Raw genomic sequence first — 24,097 nt, 5'->3', positions numbered from 1 at the left:
GGGCACTTGAGGGGAAGAGCACTGGGTGTTGTATGGAAAACAATTTGACAATAAAATATGAAAAAAATTAAAAAAAAATAAAAAAAAAAGATAATTAGTTTTTACTTTGTTGCACTTGATGGGTTGATTGGTAAGAAATTAATTACAGACTTATATTGAAGATCATTACACAATTCCTTGATATTGAATGAGTAACACAAATCAAAAGCAGAGAAATTTTATGAGCAGAATGAAGACGGTACATGAATTTATGTATAAATGATGCTGTATGGTACTAAATAACATAAATAAATTCCAAAGCAAATATTACATTGGATACCACCAAAAGCAAGTAGAATATTGATGCTTTGCTTCATAATTTGCCAATAAATAAGGAAGTATTATTTTGGTTTTCTGGTATGCACTGTATTTCAAGAAAATGAAGTAGCCATATTTGATGACCAAACAAAACATATTTGTTTTTAACAAAATTCCAGCAAATAAATGTGAAATAGTGAAAAAAATTTTAATCAGCATTCTAGAACTATTAATGAAATAACTAAATCAGGCAATAAACACCAATACACGAAACCATGAGAAAAAAAGGTCGAGAGGAAATTAAAATATGTTTCAGATTATCACTATCAGAATCCTCTAATCAATCTTAGTACTACTTAAAGTGAAACAAACAGCCGTTACATGCCTTCTGAGTTGAATTATACAGGTTAGCTAACACATGACAGGTATTCTCATAATTGTATATGGAGAGGTATGAATTATTTCAAACTCTGTACTCATTATTATAAAATCATAAAGCAGCCCTACAGAAATAGAAATGAATTGAGATCACACCATGCTCACTTTCAGATCACAAAGCTATGAAATTTCAAATCAATCACAGGAAAAATTCTGGAAAACCTCAAAAAACATGGAGGTTAAAGACCACCCTACTAAAGAATGATTGGGCCAATCACGCAATTAGAGAAGAAATTTAAAAATATATGGAAACAAATGAAAATGAAAATGCAACAATCCAAACTCTCTGGGATGCAGTAAAGGCAGTCCTAAGAGGAAAGTATATTGCAATCCAGGCCTATTTAACAAACTAGAAAAAGCACAAACTCAAAATCTAACAGAGCACCTAAAGGAACTAGAAGGGGAGCAGAAAGAGCATCCCAAACGCAGCAGAAGAAAAGAAATAATAAAGATCAGGGCAGAATTAAATAATATAGAATCAAAAAAAATAGTTAAACAGATCAATGAAACCAAGAGTTGAGTTTTTTTGAAAAAATAAACAAAATTTATAAACCTCTGGCCAGGGTTCTCAGAAAGAAAAGGGAAAGCACCCAAATAGACAAAATCACGAATGAAAATGGATCAATTACAACCAATCCCTCAGAAATACAACCAATTATCAGGGAATACTATGAAAAATTATATGCTAAAAAACTGAACAACCTAGAAGAAATGGACAAATTCCTAAACACATATGCACTACCAAAATTCAAACAGGAGGAGATAGAAAACCTGAACAGACCCCATAACCAGTGAAGAAATCAAATCAGTTATCAAAAAATCTCCCAAAAAATAAGAGCCAGGGGCCAGATAGCTTCCCTGGGGAATTCTACCAGACATTTAAAGTAGAATTAATACCCATTCTTCTTCAGCTATTCCAAGAACTAGAAATAGAAGGAAAACTTTCGGACTCATTCTGTGAAGCCAGCATCACTTTGATTCCCAAACCAGACAGTGACCCAGAAAAACAACAACTACAGGCCAATATCCTTGATGAATACAGATGCAAAAGTACTCAACAAGATCCTAGCAAATCGAATTCAACAGCATATAAAGAGAATTATCCACCCTGATCAAGTGGGATTCATTCCTGGGTTACAGGGCTGGTACAATATTCGCAAATCCATCAGTGTGATACATCACATTAACAAAAGAAAAGATAAAAACCATATGATCCTGTCGATGGATGCAGAAAAAGCATTTGACAAACTGCAGCATCCTTTCTTATTAAAAACCCTCGAGAAAGTTGGGATAGAAGGAAATTCCTTAAAATCATAAAATCCATTTAAGAAAAGCCCACAGCTAATATCACCCTCAATGGGGAAAAACTGAGAGCCTTCCCCCTGAGATCAGGAACACGACAAGGATGTACACTCTCACCACCATTAACATAGTCCTGGAAGTCCTAGCATCAGCAATCAGACAACAAAAGGAAATAAAAGGCATCAGAATTGGCAAAGAAGAAGTCAAACTTTCACTTTTCGCAGATAACGTGATACTATGAATGGAAAACCCAACAGACTCCACCAGAAGCCTATAGAACTGATCCATGAATTCAGCAAAGTCACAGGATACAAAATCGACTTACAGAAATCAGTTGCATTTTTATACACCAATAATGAAGCAACAGAAAGAGAAACAAAGAAACTGATCCCATTCACAATTGCACGAAAAACCATAAAATACCTCGGAATAAACCTAACCAAAGATGTAAAAGATCTGTACAATGAAAACTATAGAAAACTTATGAAGGATATTGAAGAAGACACAAAGAAATGGAAAAACATTCCATGCTCATGGATCAGAAGAATAAATATTGTTAAAATGTCATTATTACCCAAAGCAATCTACACATTCAATGCAATCCCCACAAAATTTCACCAACATTCTTCTGAAAGCTAGAACAAACTATCCTAAAATTTGTATGGAACCACAAAAGACCCCGAATAGCCAAAGTAATACTGAAGAAGAAAACCAAAATGGGAGGCATCACAATCCTAGACTTTATCCTCTACTACAAAGCTGTCATCATCAAGACAGTATGGTATTGGCACAAAAACAGACACAAAGATCAATGGAATAGAATAGAGAGCCCAGAATTGAACCCACAAATTATGGCCAATTAATCTTTGACAAAGCAGGAAAGAGTATACAATGGAAAAAAGACAGACTCTTTAACAGATGGTGCTGGGAGTACTAGACAGCAACATGCAAAAGAATGAAACTAGACCACTTTCTTACACCATACACAAAAATAAAATAAAAATGGATGAAGAACCTGAATGTGAGACAGGAAACCATCAAAACCCTAGAGAAGAAAGCAGGAAGCAACCTCATTGACCTCTACTGCAGCAATTTCTTACTTGACACATCCCCAAAGACAAGGGAATCAAGAACAAAAATGAACTATTGGGACCTCATTAAGATCAAAAGCTTCTGCACTGCAAAGGAAACAGTCAAGAAAACTAACAGGCAACTGAGAGAATGGGAAAAGATAGTTGCAAATGATATATTGAATAAAGGGCTAGTATCCAAAATCTATAAAGAATTCACCAAACTCCACACCTGAAAAACAAATAATCCAGTGAAGAAATGGTCAGAAAACATGAATAGACACTTCTCCAAAGAGGACATCCAGAAGACCCACAGGCACATGAAATGATGCTCAACGTCACCCATCATCAGGGAATACAAATCAAAACCACACTGAGATACCACCTCACATTGGTCAGAGTGGCTGAAAGAAATAAAACATGAGACTATAGATGCTGGCAAGAATGTGGAGAAACCAGCACCCTCCTACACTGTTGGTGGGAATATAAACTGATGCAGCCACTCTGGAAAACAGTGTGGAGGTCCTCAAAAAATTAACAATAGAACTCCCCTATGACCCAGCAATAGCACTGCTAGGGATTTACCCAAGGGATACAGAAGTGCTGATGCATAGGGGAACATGTATCCCAATGTTCATAGCAGCACTTTCAACAAATAGCCAAATCATGGAAACAGCCTAAATGTCCATCAACTGATGAATGGATCAAGAAGATGTTGTTTATCTATACAATGGAATACTACATGGCAATGAGAAAAAATGAAATCTGGCCATTTGTAGCAACATGGATGGAACTCGAGAGTGTCATGCTAAGTGAAATAAGTCAGGCAGAGAAGGACAGATACCATATGTTTTCACTCATAAGTGGAACAGGAGGAACTTAACAGAGGACCATGGGGGGAGGGGGAAAGGGGAAATAGGGGGAGGGAGGGAGGCAAATCATGAGAAACTCTTGAATACTGAAAACAAACTGAGGGCTGAAGGGGGAGGGGGAAATGTGATGAGGGGGTGATCTGCACGGAGCCGGGCAATTGTGAGGATGAGCACAAGGTGTTTTATGGAAACTAACTTGACAAAAAACTATAAAAAATAAATAAAGAATTAAAAAATAAAATCATAAACATGCTGATTTAGGTTTTTTACTTTTTAGATGATTCAAAATTATCACTTTCATTTAAAAATATTATTGAGTACCTTTTATGTTATAGGCACTGTGCCAAGTTTTACAGATTCAAGGTGAAAGGATCCAAACACCATCTTGAAAGTGAATGAACAAACTCTCCCAATCACATCAGAAGAGGTAAATGCAACAGTGGGGGCTATAAAAGTTGTCAGCTGTTCCCCCAGAGCAGGCTTTAGAGAGGAGCAGATACCAGAGATCACATATAAATAATAAGCATCTTGCCAATATTACAATGGAGAAAATGCCATTCATTACACAAGGAATAACAAGTACCAAAAAACAAGAGCAGTGAGAAAATACAGCCTATTCAGGAAATAGCCAGTGGTCTGATTTGGCTAAAAGAAAGGGTGCATGAGTGGTGAGAAGGTGGTGGGTTTTCAGGAGCTAAGACTTAAATACTGTAGGAGAGGAAGAGAAATAACAAAATACTTTGTTATATTAAGATTTAAACTTCATATGACAGATGTTGGGTTGCCACTGCCTTCTTTTTTAAGCAGAAGAGTGGCATCGTATTTGCTGATGATTGAAATCACCAGGACGTCTTATGAAAGATGAATTTAAGAAGGACACATTAGGGGCAAGGGTGGTTAGGAGACTCTAAAATTCTGATAATGAGAGAGCAAAGCAATAAGCATGGGCCAAACTGGAAAGGGTGGATGGGATATTCAGAAAAAGGAAAAGCTAATGTCCAAATTTTAAACATAGATGATGGAGTGTGCCAATTTACTATGTATCAGCTAAAATATACAGACAAATAGATATAGATATATAGATGAAATACATATATTAACTAACACAAATACATATAAATAAATATAAAATCTATCTATCTATCTATCTATCTATCTATCTATCTATCTATCTATCTACGTATACAGAAAGAGAGAACATGTCTCCAGAGCTTTCACATCTATTTGGTATGTTCCAATTAAGCAATAAGAATTCCTAGGACTTTATTGAAAGGTCATGGCCTAAACAATGTCATTATTTCTCAAGAAAAAGGAAAATTACAGTTGAACAGGTTCTTCTATGGTCTCAGAACTAAATTATGTTTCTGAGTTTATTTATATAAAGAATAAAAATTGGGTTATTTACACTCATTAGCATGAAGAAAGAAGAGAAGAAGGACATCTGATGACAAGAGATGTGATGGATGTTGGGATAAGCCTTGCATTCTAATGACCTCTTTTAACAGTGCTCTTTTACAGCAGCACACTTGTGCCAGCTGTTGAGTGGTTTTACTTACATCCATTTTAGCCTGTGTATTTAGATGGTATGTACCACCAAGTTCCCTATTTTTAGGATATTATTTGGGCCTGTGAGTTTTACAATATTCTGAAGTATGTATCTTCAACATCAAGTGCAAAGACCAGATGGATGGAAACTATTTCTTGCACTCAGTGATTTATTTAAGTCTCCACCTGGCTCTTGAATTCCTGTGCAGCATTTAAATCTGGATAATATAACAAAACCATGTCTGAATCTATGACATGTCCATGAGCTTAGGGAACATGCAATCTAATAGAAAGACAATACACATGCCTGCATTTCCTATAGGTAATCTAACTTATAAAAAACATGTATAGATTTTTCCACCAACGCTTTACCTATTCCTATCCAAAAAATGTATTTTAAAATGTATTTCTTGTTCCTTCTTAGCACATCTCTTTGTAATCCAATAGAATGAAGGAAGAGAGATGATAAGTAAGTGAGGAGAATGAGAGTTAGGCAGGAAAGGCCAGCAATGAAAATGCTAACCAAGGTGAAGAAATAAAGAGCAAACACTATGTGTCTCCCGTTGAACACAAGTAAGGGTGCATGGAGGCCAATTCCCATGATTCAAAATCTATGAAGAAAAAATTCCAAAGAAGACACTTATCAATGAGTTACTGCCCTGAAAAATATTTGAAGAAAGTTACCAGAAGAAATAAAATGGCTATTTCCTTAAAAGAAGACAAAGTGAAATGAATTACTAATCTGTGTGGCAAAACTCTAGCATAGAATGAAGAACAAAGGTTTTGGGGACCTAGAGACCTAGATTTCAAACTTCCCCTTTCCTACTTACCAGCAGGCTGACTTTAAGGAGATCATTTAATCCTGTAAGTCCTGAGTGGCCCTCTTTTACCTGGAAATAAGAATACCTAACTCAGGGCTTTAGTGAGAATTAGAACATATAATGTTTTGGGAGCATTTTGTGTGCCACTAGTATACTACTAAAATGGTAGCTATTATGCAATAGGCACTGATGAGAACTTAGTTGTCCCAGTGTACTCAATAAGACATAAGCAAGCTGGCTTTGCAAAAGGTATTCTAGGACAGGAAAGGGAAACTGAGAAAACTAAATAGAAAAGACTACAGATGTTTATGATTGGATTAAAACACGGAAACAAAGGTTATGGTTAAGATAAATAAGGGAAGTATGACATTTGGTTAGTAAAAGCAAAGTCAGTTTTGTGGGGATAAATGATCAGTATTCCTCTAAGGTTATATAAAAAAAAGGGCCTTGTGCCCAGTTGCTTAGGACAATGTTGACATAAATGGTTTCTCTGTCATGACCTGCTAGACATTCCTGGAAATGTTAAACTACCCAAGCCATTTTCACTCTTGTGTCTTTTCCTTTAGTCAGTAAATGTGTTTGGTGAATGAATAGATGATCAATCAATCAATGGATTGATCTATTAATCACTCAATACCTAGATTAGAAACCCATAGTACCACCCACCATAATGCATGAAATAAAGTACAGTGTTACTCTGAATAAAATCACTGGACAATGAAAGTCATAGCTATTAGGAATGGCATTTTTCAACAAGCTACTCTGAAATAAATGAGTTCTATTTTGCTTTTGCCCATTATTTAAATATGCCATAAGTACATGCTGCAGAAGTGTCCAAAAGGCAAGTAACTTTCACTTTATGTCTAATGATTACCACTCATTATCTAAAGCTATTCCAACAGCACAGATAATCACCAGCCTTTGGTGACCTGGAAGCCCTCCAGGAATCAATTTGCATTTAGCAAAGCTTCGCTTGCCTTACATTGCTGGCTTCTCAAACTTCCCCTACACTGTGGTGGGAAGACACTGCCCTGATTAGCAATCCACTTCCCATTTCTTTTGGTAAGTATCCAATCCCAACTTTCAAATTTCCTCTACTCCCTCCCTGTAAAACATGTAAAATGACTCTATCTGAAATACAGTAAAAACTTCATTACAAGACTCCTCACAAAGTCAAGTTTGACTATACTGACTGTGAAATCACAGAATATCAGGATAGGAAAAGTATTGTGAGGTATGCCATCTTATCCGCTCCCACCACTGCTGTAATTGGGTCACTATATAATGTGCTAATGATTCAAATGATCTAAAGATAGCTCCATGTTGTCCAAAATTAATCATGACACTGTGTCATTTCATGAGCAGGTGGCCTCCATGTTTCACATTACTAAAGGCACTACTGAACTCAGGCCCCCTACTCCCTAACATGAATCCATAATGGCAGTCCTAGAACTAATTTTGCCACTTACTGGCTAATCAGTATAGTAAAGTTATATGGACATTTTGTGCCTCAGTTTCTTTGTTTAGAGACAAGAGCACCTACCTCTGAAGGTCATATTGAGGATTAAATGAGTTAATATATATAAAACCTTAGAACAGGGCTTGGTACATAGTAAGAATTCTAGAGGAAACAGCTGAGAGGAATTTTGAGTTTTATTTAATTGAAGAGCCACATTTGGAAGTAGGGTTGCTGCCATTCATGATCAATGAATTGGTTAGTTCTGAAGCGCAGCTTACTTAGAAAGGTGTGTGAATCAAACCATGTCATCCATAGCCTTAAAAGGATGTGGTAGGGGTGGCAAGGACATGTATTCCGAGTAGAGCCTATATCTATTTACTATCTGCCAGGAAAATCATAGGCCATTAGGGAGCATTAACATTCCTTTTCTTCATTCACATTGATGGAGCTTGAACTTCCAAGCCACAGGCTATGTTATCCCTTAGTATTTATATCATAGTCCAGAGTTTTGATAGTGTTTATGATTGAAGGTGGGCTTTGCATGAGCCTTAGATATTTGTTCCCAAAACCTCTTATCTGGCTGCATGAGTGTCATCAGCAACGAATATTAACATTTATCCTAAGTCTTATTTCTGAACATTTTGATTCTTGAAGTCTTGGGATAGAGCTTGGGAATCTGGCAATTCTGAGGTATAGTCCAGATTTGAGAATCATTCCCTGACAAATAGGTTAAAAGGTTTTTTCCTGGGGCACCTGAGTGGCTCACCTGGTTGGGTGGCCAACTTCAGCTCAGGTCATGATCTCACAGTCAGTGAGTTTGAGTCCCGAGTCAGGCTCTGTGCTGACAGCTTAAAGCCTGGAGCCTGCTTCAGATTCTGTGTCTCCCTCTCTCTCTGCCCCTCCCCCACTCAAGCTGTGTCTCTCTGTCTCAAAAATAAAATAAATGTTAAAACAAAATTTTTAAGCTTTTTTCTCACTGAAAAATAAATAGCTACTTTTGGGGGGAATATATTGTCTTCATCCAATTATACTAATGAGTCTTGTAGTTAGTTACCTAATCAGTTGAATTTCTTCATGGTGCTCCAAAAGGACCACCCCTCTAAACTCTACAACCTCAATCACATAGTGTATTTAGCAGCAAGAAGTCTAACCAGACTACATACAGATCGTAGTAGATCTCCTCAGCTTCCATTCCATCCCTCTAATCTCATAGTCAGGTTTTGGCAGAATTGACCAAACTCCAGTCCAGCATTGTTATGCAGAAGGTACTGAATGGGTCAAGGCAATCTGTTCCTACTGCCTTCTCAGCCACAGGAATGAATATGACCTTAATTTGAACAAATGTGATGAGATATTTTTAGAGGCCTCTTAGAGGAGGTTCTTCTCTCTCTCTCTCTCTCTCTCAACTACCAGAAAAGAATTTCCTTTGTTCCACCAAAAATGAATAATGAAGCATTAAATACCAACCTGGATGCTGTTTACAAGGTTTAGAAAATATGAGAGAAGCCAGCTTTAAAATGAAGCCAGCACTGTGGAAAATTAAATGTAGATACAGAAACAACTCATGTCCCAGGAGACATCACCCAGCAACTGGACCAAGCCTCACCTGAACTTTACTCTAACACTGAACATTTTAGATATGTAACCCAAAACATTTCCTCTATTGTTGAAGCTGCATTTTCTAGTCCTTGAAACCAAAAGTTTACTGATTCATAGCCCATACTAATAGTTCAAAGCTTCACAATGTTGGTTTTGTTCTCAACATCACAGTTAATTCAAAAACCCATATATAAAAGAACACTAGCCCATCCTATTCTTACAACTCCTATGCAGGTCTACAACTCTACTCTTCCCAAATCCATGGGTATGTCTCAGAGATACTTAGGGTACCATACTCTCTCAATTTTCCTTCTGTCTTATGGTTACTCCCTCTTAGGCTTCTTTATCAGTTCTTCCTCTTCTCCCTGATCCCCTGGTTCAATCTTTAGGCCAACTGTTCCCTGTCCTTACTCGCTTCCTCAATGATCTCATTCAGGCCCATTTATGTGCTAGTGATTTCCAAACATATAACTAGACTTCGTTCCTAAGCTCCAAACTCATACATCAAATTGCCTACTAAATATATTATGCTTGGATATCTAATAGTCATCTCCAAACTCAACATTACAAAACTGAGCACCTGGTCTCCTTATCCCCTCCATCCATGGAAATATGCTCCATCTGAAGCCTTCTCCATTTTAGTTGATGACAATACAGTTTTCAAGGTGCTCAGGTCAAAAGGTTTGGAGTCATCCTTAACATCCATATTTTTCTCATATGCTCACATCCAGTGAATGAATCCTATTGGTCCCACCTTCAAAATGTATACAGAATTCAACTACTTCTCTCCACCTCCACTGCCACCACCCTGGAATGAGCCAATAGGAAATCCACTAGCTAAAGTTGCTGGTCAGAAGACTCCTGTATCTTCCAAACACAGGCCTAAGAGGAACAGACTTATTTCAGTAATTCCGTCAGTACTTTTATTGTCTGGAAACAACCTGTCCAAAAGGTGCCTAGGGTGAATGTAGTGACATATTTTAGAATGTAGCAGCTGAGGCACCAATTACACTTCCTAAAGCCAGAGACTAGAGAAATACACATTTTTTATGGCCATCACACCATTTTTCTTTCTGTCTCTTCATTTGCCTTAGCATTACAGACTTATTGTTATCTGTATTCATTATCTTATTTATTGCCTTGATCACACATAAGCCTCAGAGACCTTTTAACCTGGCCCAGTTCCCACCCAAGGCAAACCTCTCTCTGTGACCCATGAATCAAGGGGGTAAAGTTAGAAGCAACAAAGCTTAATTTTCTTCTCTGTATGAGGAAAGAGAGGCATGGTACGGTGGGAAGAGCATTGAACTAGATCTTAGTAAACCTGCCCTATCTCTTACCCAACTGGCATAGTCCAGATATATAATTTTGCTTACTTAAGCCCCAGTTTTCTCAACTGTAAAATGAAGATAATTTCTTTTTTATAAAATAAGAATAATAAAATGACATTTATCTAAACAAATGGATTGCTACCAAGATTAAAACACCTATTATAATAACTAAAAACACTTACACAATTATAAGAAAAGCCCAATTTAAAAATGCTGTATGGAGGCACCTGGGTGGCTCAGTCAGTTAATTATCCAACTTCAGCTCAGGTCATGATCTCGCAGTTTGTTGAGTTCAAGCCCCACGTCAGGCTCTGTGCTGACAGCTCAGAGCCTGGAGCCTGCTTCGGATTCTGTGTCTCCCCCTCTCTGCCCCTCTCCTGTTCATGCTCTGTCTTTCAAAAATAAATAAACATTAAAAATTTTTTTAAACACTGTATGAGTAGAAGAACTCATGCCCTGATATTGGCTTATAATAAAGTTTGATTTTACAACTTCATTCTTAATTTCTCTCCCAAAATTGTTTAGTATCTTGTATTTTTATCTAAGCATATCTGAGAAAAAATGTTAACATCATGTACTCATGTTTCATTCTGGGGAAGAATTCCACGCTCCTCTATAATGTCCAGACATTATATCAGTGTATGTATATGTACCATATGTTTAACTAAATTTAACTGAAGAAGTCTGCCTACAGTTAAATTTGCAAAGAATAAATAAATGTTAAGTATTGTTATTTCTAAATCATCACCACTATCAGTTGTTCTTAACTATAGTAGCACAAGAATCTATGTGTGGGGGTACCTGGGGGTCTGAGCAGTTGGGCATCTGACTCGACTCAGGTCACGATCTCACAGTTAATGGGTTCAAGCCCCATGTTGGGCTCTGTGCTGACAGCTGAGTGCCCTGGAGCTGGCTTCAGATTCTGTGTTTCCCTCTCTTTCTGCCCCTCCCGTGCTCACTCTCTGTCTCTCTCTGTCTCTGTCTCTGTCTCTTTCTCTTTCTCAAAACCAAACATTAAAGATAAAAAAGAATGTATGTATGTATGAATTTCATTTTGTCCAGGAGAGCAGAACACCTGCAATTTATAAGACAAAAATCAGCCAGAATTACGACTTTTGAGATCAGCCGGACAGTCCTTATTTCTTATGGATTTTAATCCTATAACATAAATTACAACTGTACATATCTGGTGCCTTATTTCAAAATATATTTTTATGTAATCAATTAGCTTGAGACTTTTTGAACTTTCCCAAGACACTACATGGACTTTCAGGATTTTATATATGGGAGACACAATTACAATGACTAGCAAACGGGGACATAACTAGATATTGACAGAATCCACATTTCTAACTCTCTTTCCAGTCAAGTTTCTCTTATAACTTGGTGGAATTAAATAACCCATTAGAAAATACAGGAAGAAAATTTTCTAAAAAATAAAAATATTTTTTATTTCTTATTTATTTATAACTGTCCTTATTTCTAAAAGTAATATTGAGGCACTGGGTGACTTAGTCAGTTAAGTTTCTGATTCTTGCTTTTGGCTCAGGTCATAATCTCTCAGTTTGTGGGTTCGAGCCCCATATCTGGTTCTGTGCTGTCAGCATGGGATTCTCTCCCTCTCCACTCTCTCTCTCTTCCCCTCCCTTGCTCTTGTGCATGCTCTCTCTCTCAAAATGAATAAGTAAACTTAAAAAAGATTAAAAAATAAAAGTAATATGAATCTGAGACAGGATCACCCTGTCTGTGGCCTTAGATTTCTATGCTTGGCGTTTATAATGTATAATATTACAGCCTGTGTGCAAGTTATTTTGACAGGAGAGGTGAAATAATTTACTTTTTTAAATGTAAGTAATTCACTTCAAACAAATTGAAATTTTGACTACTTACCAAAAAATTGTTCTACATAATTTTTCAGAAATCGGTCATATGCAGAATTATAAAATATATCTATTATAAAATATATCTAAATCTATCTTAGAAAATATATCTATTAGAGTTTAGTTTGGACAAATGAGGCCACTGTAAGTATCTGGATAGAAATTCAATACAGAGAATTATATATTTACAACTATTGAAAGGGCTGGAAGAATGAAGGTGACAAGGCTAGTTTCAGAAATTCTAGAAGTGAGGTGATCACAAGGAAGCTGAGCTGTCTGCAGCCCCAAAATCAGTGATTCTTAGAAGCTCCTAATTGAAATAAACCTTTGCTGAATCATGATTAACTACTCACAACTCACTACTGAGCTGAGCACAAACCAATACCGAAGGGAATGTCAAAGTAGTTATGGACACATTTTAGCCACTTTGGTTGAAAATCAAATGGCAATGCTAATAGATCCTTTCAGGTAGAGAAAATTATGCATTTTCTAGGATTATGGCACCACTTTCCACGGATGCTTTTAGGAGTTCTATATCTTGTGGAAAACTACAACCTGAGGTGACCTTGGCAATAAATGAGCTTGTATTATATTAAATGGAAAATCCCAAGTCTTAATCAGATCAAACCCAGATGATCCTGTCATCCATTTCCTCATGATCCTTTGGATTCCATTTATTCACCAACACTACCACCCCCAACAAACATGTGCTCAGTATCTCCAAAGCTAGCTTATGTCAACTTCACTTCAGGATCCCTTCTCAATCATTTTTTTCCCACATCTCATGATACCTTTAATATCTCTATACCTGGACCTTTTTGCCTTACTACAAGCTTGACTTTGCTGTCTGTTCCAATGTGCATAGGGGTAAAAAAAATGCTGATGGCTCAATATTTTGTGTATGCTGTGTAAATTTATGTGTGACAAATCCATCAGGGACTGCAGGCAGGGGATGTGATAAAAATTCTCATTCCTTGAATCTACTAAAGCAGAAAAAGTACCAGAATGTGGCAAATGAGGAAAGCCGCAATAGTTAATTATCATGACACACAGCTCATCTGTAATTAATCCTTTTCTTCAGCAGAATTCTGCAACTGTAGCATTAAAAAAAAACAAAAAATACAAAACAAAACAAAACAAAAAAACAGGTCAGATGATGCTTTAATTAAGGCTGTACAGTGTTGCTGCTTCTACAGCAACAAGAACTGTTTTTTGTCTATAGGTGTGTGTGAAGCACTACAAATATTTTCTTAACATCTTTCAGAGTGCTGGTTAAGCATCTTTGCTAGCATTATGTCTGGAGACAGACTGATTACAATTCAAAGGAGTTTTGCTGTTCTTCTCACACCCATCTTAAGAGCCCCTAAAACAATCTAAATGTCATGCCAGTGGGAGGAGACACTCTCACCAAGGAACTAGAAATGAAACATGAGGTGCCACTGTATTTGGGGATGGCACTGTCTTGAAATTTACAACCCTCTTAACCAGCTACCCAGGCTCAGAACAAGGGCCTGCGGTATGTGCTCACTTGACAAGATTCAACTGGTAATGAAGCTACCACTGTCACCCTGAAACAGTGATCCCAGCTGCAGTATTCAGTGGTGGAATGTATTTTGAGAGAAGGTAATACAAAAGGAAAATTTAAGTCACCTTACTGTGTCTGCAACTCTGTTACAAACTACTTCATGAAATACTGAAAATATGTCCTAGCTAGGTCCTATTTACAAAAAAAAAAAATCTTGTCCTATGTTTAGTAAAAGATATTGCTATTACCAAAGCAGAAAGTTACACTGTAGTAGACAGGTAGTACTCACCATTATCTGTGTTCTTTTCTTTGATGAATGGTCAGTCACTTTTCCCAGACTTGCCACAATTAGGTAGGTTCATGTGACTTATTCTCATAATAAAACCTGAGAAGTGTCACCTCCATATCAAGGCAGTTTAGAATGAGTGTGTCTTCTCCATCTTTTCTTTATTCTTCATTAGTCAGCTGATTTCAGATATTCTAACGGAGTACTTCCAGGCCCTAGAAGTTGAAAGAAGCTTGTGTGGAAGAGCCCCCACCCACTCCACCAACTTGCATTAGTCTATGACATGAGCAAGTGAACCTTCATTGTGTAAAGTTACTGCATTAGAAAGTTTCTGTTATAGCACTTCACCTACACCAAATGATACATGTACTGCATTATTACACGTCTTTATATTATTCCCCTACTTCCTCCTGTGATTAGTAGTATGTATTTGCAAGACATTTGGTTAAATATAAGAATCTGGTGAGATTTCTGTAGCATGGCTTGTGTGAATAGCATTTTTCTCTGCATTATGGCAAATTAATTTACAATGATCTTAAAAACCTTAGGTTTCCCTTGACCAAGGTAATAAACTTGAACAATCTAATCAAGAAATGACCAAGATTTATCATTAAGTAGTCTATTTCTAAATCCTCAAAAAAAAATGCCTAACTTAGCACTGTAGAGTTCAATGATTTTACAAGTAAAATATGCTGACCCAGCCAGGATTTATGAAGTAGCCAGAAAAAGTCATCCCTTGTTTGGAGGGCTCCAAAGACAGTCACTGTGCATCTGTCAGGTTACACTGCCTACAGATAGTAGGCAGTCATTCTCCTATTATAAAGTGCATTATAAACTGAATAAATTATAAAATGCATACTGATTTCTACCTGCTTTATTTATTTATTTGGTGGGATGATGTATCTATAATCCATAAAGCATTTGATAAGCAACAGGGATGGATCCTGTGTACATTTTGCTCAGCATTGCCTATAAGCAAAGGAATTTGCCTATTATTCACCCCAAGAATATGATACTGTTCTCCTCAGTGGAGATGTCTATGGTTCTGATCAATGAGTCTCTGAGATAATACTTTTGGGGCTCTCAAACAGATTTGGCTGCTTCTGTACACATTCAAAACCTTGTAAACACCAGCCTTCTAGAAAGGTGGGGGTAAAGGATGGGAAAGATGAAGTAAAGCATTGATCTTTTTCCATGTTATCTCCAAAAAGAGTAAATTCAAGTCATTTCCACCTTCATACCTTTCTATTGTACTTAATGATAATTACCTCAATGCTGTTGCTTTTTTCAAAATCAGCTGGAGCTCTGAGACATAGAAGTTTAAGCGAGTCTCTTTCAGTTCTTTGCCTTAGATTTCATAATAATGGGAATTAGCCCATTTGGAAATCATCAAAGAGGCAGAATGCCAGAAGTAGTCATTGTTTGCCCACTTCACCTCTCTAGGCCCTGCACCCGATTCTGGCAGAAGTTGGCAAAGGCCTATCTATGACAACTGGCTTCGCCACTAAAAGTAAACGAAGTTATGTTTCTTAGAAGTATTACTACCACCACTGAGAAATCAAAGCCATTTTACCATTCATCGCATAGCAGGAATGTGACCTGCTTAGAGTATGTACCAAATAGCAAGAGCGCATTGACTTTGCCTTCTAGTCCTAGAGCCTCCATCTTAATAGACTCTGGAAGAGTGGTAGGACTGTAAAAACTAGAAGAGAAAGAGCTGTTATTAGTGTTAAACTGCTTCGGACCCCAGAAATAAACTTCATGTGACTTTTGTAAGTGTATGTAAGGTCACCAATATTTTAGCAAAACTCACGTGCATGCCACATATATGCCATATGGGAATGTGCCTACAGTACTCATGCTGTCTGCTGTTGGTAAACAGAAGCTATATTACAGCCTCTCCTATACTGTAAGTTCTGACCCATGGCACTCCAGTGCTAGGACAGTGTGACGTTGGTAGCTGCTGAAATGGAGACAGGGGGCTGTTAGAAATATTTTCTCAGTTGTCATCATGACAGAGACCGCAAAACAGAACCGGGCCAATTGTGACATAACACCTCTCCAACTCCTCTTTTTATTTCACTCCACCAGTCATCATCTTTAGCAGTATAGCAAGGAAAGAAGGACATGCAGAAAAATGAATGAATAAACAAATAAAAGAAAGCAAGAGCATTAAATTGATTCTACCAGTTACATAGTTTTTTGAGTTTTTCCCCTTCTTTTTATTATTAACAATAATAATCAAGCAAATTCCTAAACTTGGAATTAATGATTTAAATAGTCTGTTCATTCTTTGTTAAAAAGTTGTTAGCAGTTGCTACTACAACATCAGAATGTGAGTAGTATCCGGTGTGTATTATCGTTCTCAGTTGAATAGCTGCAGAACTTACATTTAATTCCATATGTTATGCTTAACCCTTACCTCCCTGTAATAATAGTGGCTCTTGTATACAGTTTTCATGAGCTTCCCTCTTGGAGCCCTTGCCAACAGTAATAAAGAATGCATGGGAGCACCTGGGTGGCCCAATTGGTTAATTGGCCAACTTTGGCTCAGGTCATGATCTCGCAGTTCATGAGTTTGAGCTCCATGTCAGGCTCTGTGCTGACAGCTCAGAGCCTGGAGCCTGCTTCGGATTCTGTGTCTCCCTTTCTCTCAGCCTTCTCAGCTCATGCTCTGTCTCTCTCACTCAAAAATAAAGATTTTTTAAAAATTTAATAAATTTTTTTAAAAAGATGCATGGATAATTTGGAGAACTCAAAAATCTCATTCTAGGTTGTGGCTTCTCAAATTCTTTCATCTAAGAGTGAACTAAGATATCAGATTAAATTTTCTTCATCCTGTACATTGTCTAGGGGTATGGAGGGTAGAGTAGGGAGGGGGCTTACAATAGGTAAAGTAGTAAAGGAAGAAAAAAAAGCAAGAGATTCAAATGTAGTAGTCTACATTTTGGATGTTACTCCCTAGAAAATAAAATCACCAATGTCATCCACCAGTCAATAAACATTTGCATTGTAGAATATACTACAGAAAAAAATATTGCTCAGACTTAGAGCTTAGATCTTAGAGCTAAATATCTGGTTGGAGAGATGTTATTAACATGGAAGAAATTATTTCAGAACATGTAACTCTAGTAGCAGTCAGAATTCACAAAAGTGAGAGACAGTTGTGGGCCAACACAGAAACTTTGAGTTAGGCCTTTGAAGGGTAATTTTTACATTAGTTTGAAAAAAATAGTGACTTAGAGTTCTTTCAAGTCTTGCTCTAAATCATGTGATTACCCAATGGCACCAAAAGGCTAGAACCCACAGTAGACTTTAAGAAGTATTTCTTCACATAAAAATGCATGCTACTTCATTGGGGCCACTTCATTACTATGTTCTAGCACTATTTGGAAAACAAAATGAAATTTTGGGGAGGATGGCAAAAAGAGCATTATATTGTGGCTTCTAAAGTTGGAAGAACAAAAGGGAAGGGCTAAGTCATCATTTCTGCTCATGATGCCAGGCAGAAAGAGAAGATCTATTTATTGGTCAGTTGCTTGCCAAATGAGAGGCCACATGCGAAACACTTTTCATGAGATACCTAATTTTTTTCCCTCATAACAACTATCCAAGGGAGTTATACCACTAGGATTTATCTAGGTCAGAATTCCAGTCCCCAAACCCAAAACCCCTTCTAGAACACCATGTTGTCTGATCTGGACCACATATTGGTCTATCAACATTTGAGCTGTTCAGTAGAACTAAACAGCTGAGTAAATTAACTGAAGGTACAGTTTAGCCCAGCTTTCATTTGACCCAGCTGCAGATACTCAGAAATGCCAATAACATAAATGAACAATTTGCCTAAAACCATACAATAACATTCCTATTAACTCCACTAAACAATAGAATATAAGATTCACCATCCACGCACACATACATGCCCAGACATACACAGACATGCCCATCCATGCATGTACAAACACTCTCCTACACTCCATGCACACACTGCCACTGCCACCTTCACCACACCACACACATAGAAACACATACTACTCTTTGATTCTCACTCTTCCCACTAAAACAGTCGGGCCCCCTGCATATCACCAAAGACAAAGCTGATTGGTAGTTGAGGTAGTTTAGTCTGAGTCACTTTAAGGGATCTGGTACCTTAAATATTCACTACTTAAGTGGCCCCACAGATCTCTTAATTCTGTAGATGTGGTACCTACAAAGAAATTATCAGGTTTTCCATGGTTATTTTTACAAACACAAGATGATGAAATTTGGACAAACATCACAAAGACTACAAAAACCAAGAACACTGGACCCAGGCTGCACGCCCTCCCCTCACTCTCACGTGTCCTCTTCGAAGCATAGTTTCCACGAAAATGTGTGTTTCTCTGGACCTCTGGCAAGATGAGAGGTGAGTCATCATGGGCCTTCAGAGAGGCCCATCCTTGCAGGCAACAGCAGCTATTGAAGGGCTTGGGGGATTTGATGGCATAGTCATTTAACAGTAAATTCATAAGCGCTGATCAGATGCGAGATGGAGCGACCTTGTACCTCAAACCTCAGACCAACCTGGAAACACACTGACTAAAAATGTGGAATTGGGATCCTTCCCCTCCTGTCTTCTCAAGCACCCCACAAAGGAAAACAATACATACATACTTCTGGTTTCTTCAGGCTTTTGATCTTTCACCTCTGGTCTCAAATAAAGATTGTTTTAGAACTTCCTACCCCTGAGTGGTAAGTTTTCATTTTCTGCCCTTCTGCTTATTCTATGTGGTGGGAAAGAAACTGAGCCAGGGTGGAGACTGGTGATCCCAAGTGAGAATTAAATGACCTAATGAATTATTCTTTGTTAGTAATTTCTAATGTCTCTGCCAGGTAATATCCATTTCCATAGAAATTTGGATGCCTTAGTCAAAATAAGTGATGCTTAAAGGTTATACTATGATAGGACAGAAGGGAAAAATTGGGGAATTTGTAGTACACTTCAGATCATACCATATAGATGGCAACATATTGCGTATGGATAAGCCAACTTTGGGCTTATGGACACAGAATGCATAGGAGGGGGAAACATCAAAAGTTTATTTTAAAAAAATCACTGAGTGTTTAAATGATTCATTTCACTGAATGCTAAGTAAGAGGAAATCAACCTACATTTTTATGGTCTTTGCTTCTGATTACATCACAGGCTGTAAGTTTCAAGCCCTCTAGACTCTAACTGAGGCTATTCCTGGCATTTGCTCATCTCCTGGGTAATGTGATACAATTTGGGCAGTGGTTGTTTATAACTGGCCCTTTGTGACTAGCTAAAAGAGAGATGATGGACCTAGATCACTAAAATGGGCAATCAGCAGGCTGCAGGTATAAAGCAACACGGCCTCTTTGTTGGTCTGAATGCCCACATTGAAACAGGATGATTTCACCTGGTGCAGCACCTCCCAAAAGATAGCATATCCACGTCCCTGCTCATGCTCAAGTGCCTCTAGATGGGATTAGACTAGAATGTGCCACCATAGAAAGGCATGACCACACAGAATTTACAGATTTAAATGTTGTGAGAAGCAAGTAAACTGATACTGTGTGATGACAAGGACTGCCTTCCTGGACCTTATACTCTGGTTGAGGAAACATGACTCTCTCATATGAAACAACTAGAGAACAATACAAAAAAACCCCAAAACAAGCACTAGACCATGTGGCAATAGACTACACCATATTAGAAAAATGTAGAAACAGCCTTGATTAGTAGATAAGATTCAAGGTAAATTTTAAAATGGAGAGATTCTCTGGAAAGAGGCAGGAGACTGGCTTGGGCTGGACCAAGTAAGGACGAATAAATAGAGACTCTTTATTTTTATTCATTCCACTTTTTCAACAAATAGGTCTCCTCATTAGGAGATCCTACATGCCGGTCAGTCTGCAAGAAGCTGAGAATACTGTATGGAACATAATACAGAAACCTAGGAGAAACAATGAGGGAAAAGAGAGAAAGAGCTTTGTAAAGAAATAATATATGGAAAATACTTCATCAGAAGAAATATGTATGTCCTCTCTATGAAAATAAGATTGCTGTTGAAAAGAACATTTGTCCTAGTTGTAAACCAGCACTAGCAACAACAAACCAAGGTGAAATGTTCCTCCTTAGTGCCTTATATTTTTTTATTCCACAGTTAGTAGATTTTATTTCTAACATTATTTACTAAGTAAATAATCATGCAGCACTTGAATTCAAATCTTTGATCTAAATTTCACACATTTCTGAGATAAAAATGCTTTTGACAGAAAAGTTTGAAATGGCTATATATATATGTGTATATATATATATATATATATATATATATATATAGCGTATATGTGTGTGTGTATGAAGCACTTTCTTTATAGTTATACCATATAGTGAAAAAAAGTTCAAAAATTAGAGTCAAGAGCTGAGCTTCAAATGCCAATGTACAACTCATTGGCTATGATCTTAGGCAAATTACTAATTATTTCTGAACTTGAGCCTCCTTATCTGTAAAAAGATCCAAACTACAGGGTTACCGTGAGACCCAAATAAGATATTATGAATCTATGTGTCATGAACTATATACCATATACTAGTAGTAACCCTTATTATTGTCTGTGTAATAAAAAAAACCCCATATATTATGCTATATAATGTTCTGGGGGGAGTATTTTTGTTTTAGACCTCTTTCATTGCCCAGCACAATGCCTGGCACTTAGTAGATTATACATGTTTGTTGAAAAAAAGAAGGGATAAAGGGATAATACTTCTGATCATCTTGATAATACTTGTGCTCTGGATTCTTTTCCTAAGGGTGGTAAAGACTATTACAGCTCGTTGAGCAAGGTATACTATACATAGCCTTGGAATATTTTGTTTTCCACCTCTCTGCAGCAAGCCAACTGGCCATTATTGGAATCAAACTCATGCCCTTGGCACCTCAGACTGTAGTTTGTTCTAACAACAACAACAAAAAAGAATCAGCCTACAAAATAGAGAAAAATATAACTGTGCATACTGAGCTCAGTCCTATAGGCAAGGATATGTGCAGGCTTAAGAGGCCCATTTTCCAAATGATATATGGATGTAAGAGAATGGTGAGGCATGATTTGTGTCCCTTTTAAGGAAAACAGATATAATGAGCTCACACTTTCAGTTTCCACTCATCCAAACAGTGAGTTAGGGAATCACAGAATCTAGAATCCCTCGTTACCAGACTTTCAGACATATCGTACCCTTCACTTTCCTAGATTTTCACCTCTGTGTAATGCATACAGACATATGGGTAAATCAACAACAACCCTCAAGGAAGCTATAACCACCCAGCATGTACATTTTGCAGCTCCTTCAACTTGCTTCCCATCCTGCCTATCCCCTTGCACAAATCAGGTTTGAATGCCCGAGCTTGTCACCTGGTATACAAAAATGCAGTCTAACACTGTATTTATTAGCAACCCCTTTCCCTTATGTTTAATTTATTGTTACATTTTTTAAATGTACAAACAGTTATACCAGTTTTATACACAAAACCACAGGTACCGTTTTGTAGCTGTCAAAATTCCAGCAGCCTGTGGAGAGAGACAGTTGAATAGATGTCCTATGCTGCCATCTAGTGCTTTTGTTAAGACACAGGCTTGTCCGTGTTTCTGGAAATGAAGAAACAAAGGCAGCTCAAGGCACCCAAATTCTGGAACAGCTACTGATACGCATTATTAAACAGATGCATTTATGACACTTGGACCATATTCCCTGGAACCAAGCAACTTAACTTGTTTTCACACAACGGCAGCTTACATCCGTGCTCTTGCCTGGCAAAGCTCTGGCCTTCTACCCTGGAGGCACCTGGTTTAAATCCAAACTGACTGGGCAACAAAATGTCCCTCTGAGCCTCTTTCTACAGCTCCCATCTGGCTGAGGTTCTGTTGGCTTGTCTCATCTTCCAGGAAGAATGATTTGATCTGAATGCCTTATCTATTACTTCAGTTTTGGGAGAAGATACAAAGGAGTCAGATAGCTTTTTTTTTTAAGCATTATCTTTAAAATTGACTAAAACAGCCCCCATTTTCTTTTCAGTGGCCAAAAGTAATGCTTCTGAATTTTCTTTTGCTGCTCAGCTCATAAGATCTGTAGCACTAAGTAGCTCCTAGATCTGCTTTTGACTCTCTTCCTTTATCTTTTCCCAGCATTCAAAAATACCTTTCTTCTCAATCAATCAGCATGTCTCTCCATTGCACATATGCTATGCTAAAGGTACTGTATCAAGCACTGGTTAATGGGTGGATAAATAAAAAGAAAATAAGTTTTCCATCTGTGTCTCTGATCACTTCCTGCCTCTAGCCTCTAAGAGACTTTATTTTCACTTTCTTTCTAGATTCTTTCACCTTTCTTCTCCCATGTTTCTTTTTCTGGCCCTATACAAGCCTCTCATCTAGTTAAATACGGGGCTTCACTTGATTGTTCTGTACTTTCCTACTATCAGAAAAATGTCTACTTTCTATACTTGTATCTTTCTAAGCTTTGTTTTTTATCTCCGTGGAATGAAAAATTCACTGACCCACTATCCCACTGTTCAAATATGCAACTGACTGCCTGACAGATTAGGGAGTATCCTTCCAACAAGGTGGCATGAATATCTGTTAGGGGTTCAGATCCTGAGAGTGATTCCTGAAATAAAGAGGAAGTCACAGTGGATGACCTCTGTGTCCCTTCTAACTTTGATTCTGTCCTTTTCAAACTGAGTTCTATTATAATCTTCCCTTTTTCACCAGCCACTCCCTACTTAACCCTGTCTATAAACTCACTACTTTCTAAAGAGGAAGTCTGCTTTTCCAGGTCAAATGGTCAATTCTGCTCCTATGTTATGAATTCATTGCTTCATCGTGGCACCCTGACTATACCCCTTTCTTGAAGCACTCTCTTCTCTTCTTTGCTCATTCTGTTTTTCAAATACTTCATTGTTTTCAATTTTTCAGATATCTTCTTTTATGGGGACTTTATCAAACTTGGATTTTGTCCATAAATATGTTTGTGACTTTACAAATGTATTTACCTACTCCCACTCTATCCTTACATAATATTTCATGATAGCGATGGTAATGATGATGATAATTGATGACAATTTACTCACATGAGTTTAGCTCCCACTTCTTCAAAGACAGTTCCCAGATCCTTCATTTCCACAGTGATTTTTCAACCTCTCTCCATGCCCATATCACCACTTACCTTTGCAACAGAATAGTTCTTTGTTGTCCTATCAACACGATGATAAGTAAACTCTATCTGACTCTTGCCACCAAGCAGACATGCTTCCCAAGTACATCCATCACTATCAATGGCAATAATATGCCCAATTTTCATTTTTTTTAATTTTTTTAATTTATTTTTGAGAGACAGAGAGAGACAGCATGAGCAGAGGAGGGTCAGAGAGAGAGGGAGACACAGAATCTGAAATAGTCTCCAGGCTCTGAGCTAGCTGTCAGCACAGAGCCCGTCGTGGGCCTCGAACCCATGAACTGTGAGATCTGACCTGAGCCAAAGCCGGATGCTCAACCAACTGAGCCACTCAGGCATCCCAATATGCCCAATTTTCAACTCAACTTAGTACCTTAGATTTATTTTGGATTTATCCTTCTTTTATCCCCAATATTTAATCTTTTCCCAATCTTGCA

This window comes from Suricata suricatta, chromosome 9, assembly GCF_006229205.1.
Source record: "Suricata suricatta isolate VVHF042 chromosome 9, meerkat_22Aug2017_6uvM2_HiC, whole genome shotgun sequence".
NCBI classification, from domain to species: Eukaryota; Metazoa; Chordata; class Mammalia; order Carnivora; family Herpestidae; genus Suricata; species Suricata suricatta.
The sequence above is the reverse complement of the archived record's forward strand: the minus strand, read 5'-3'. Positions refer to the sequence as shown.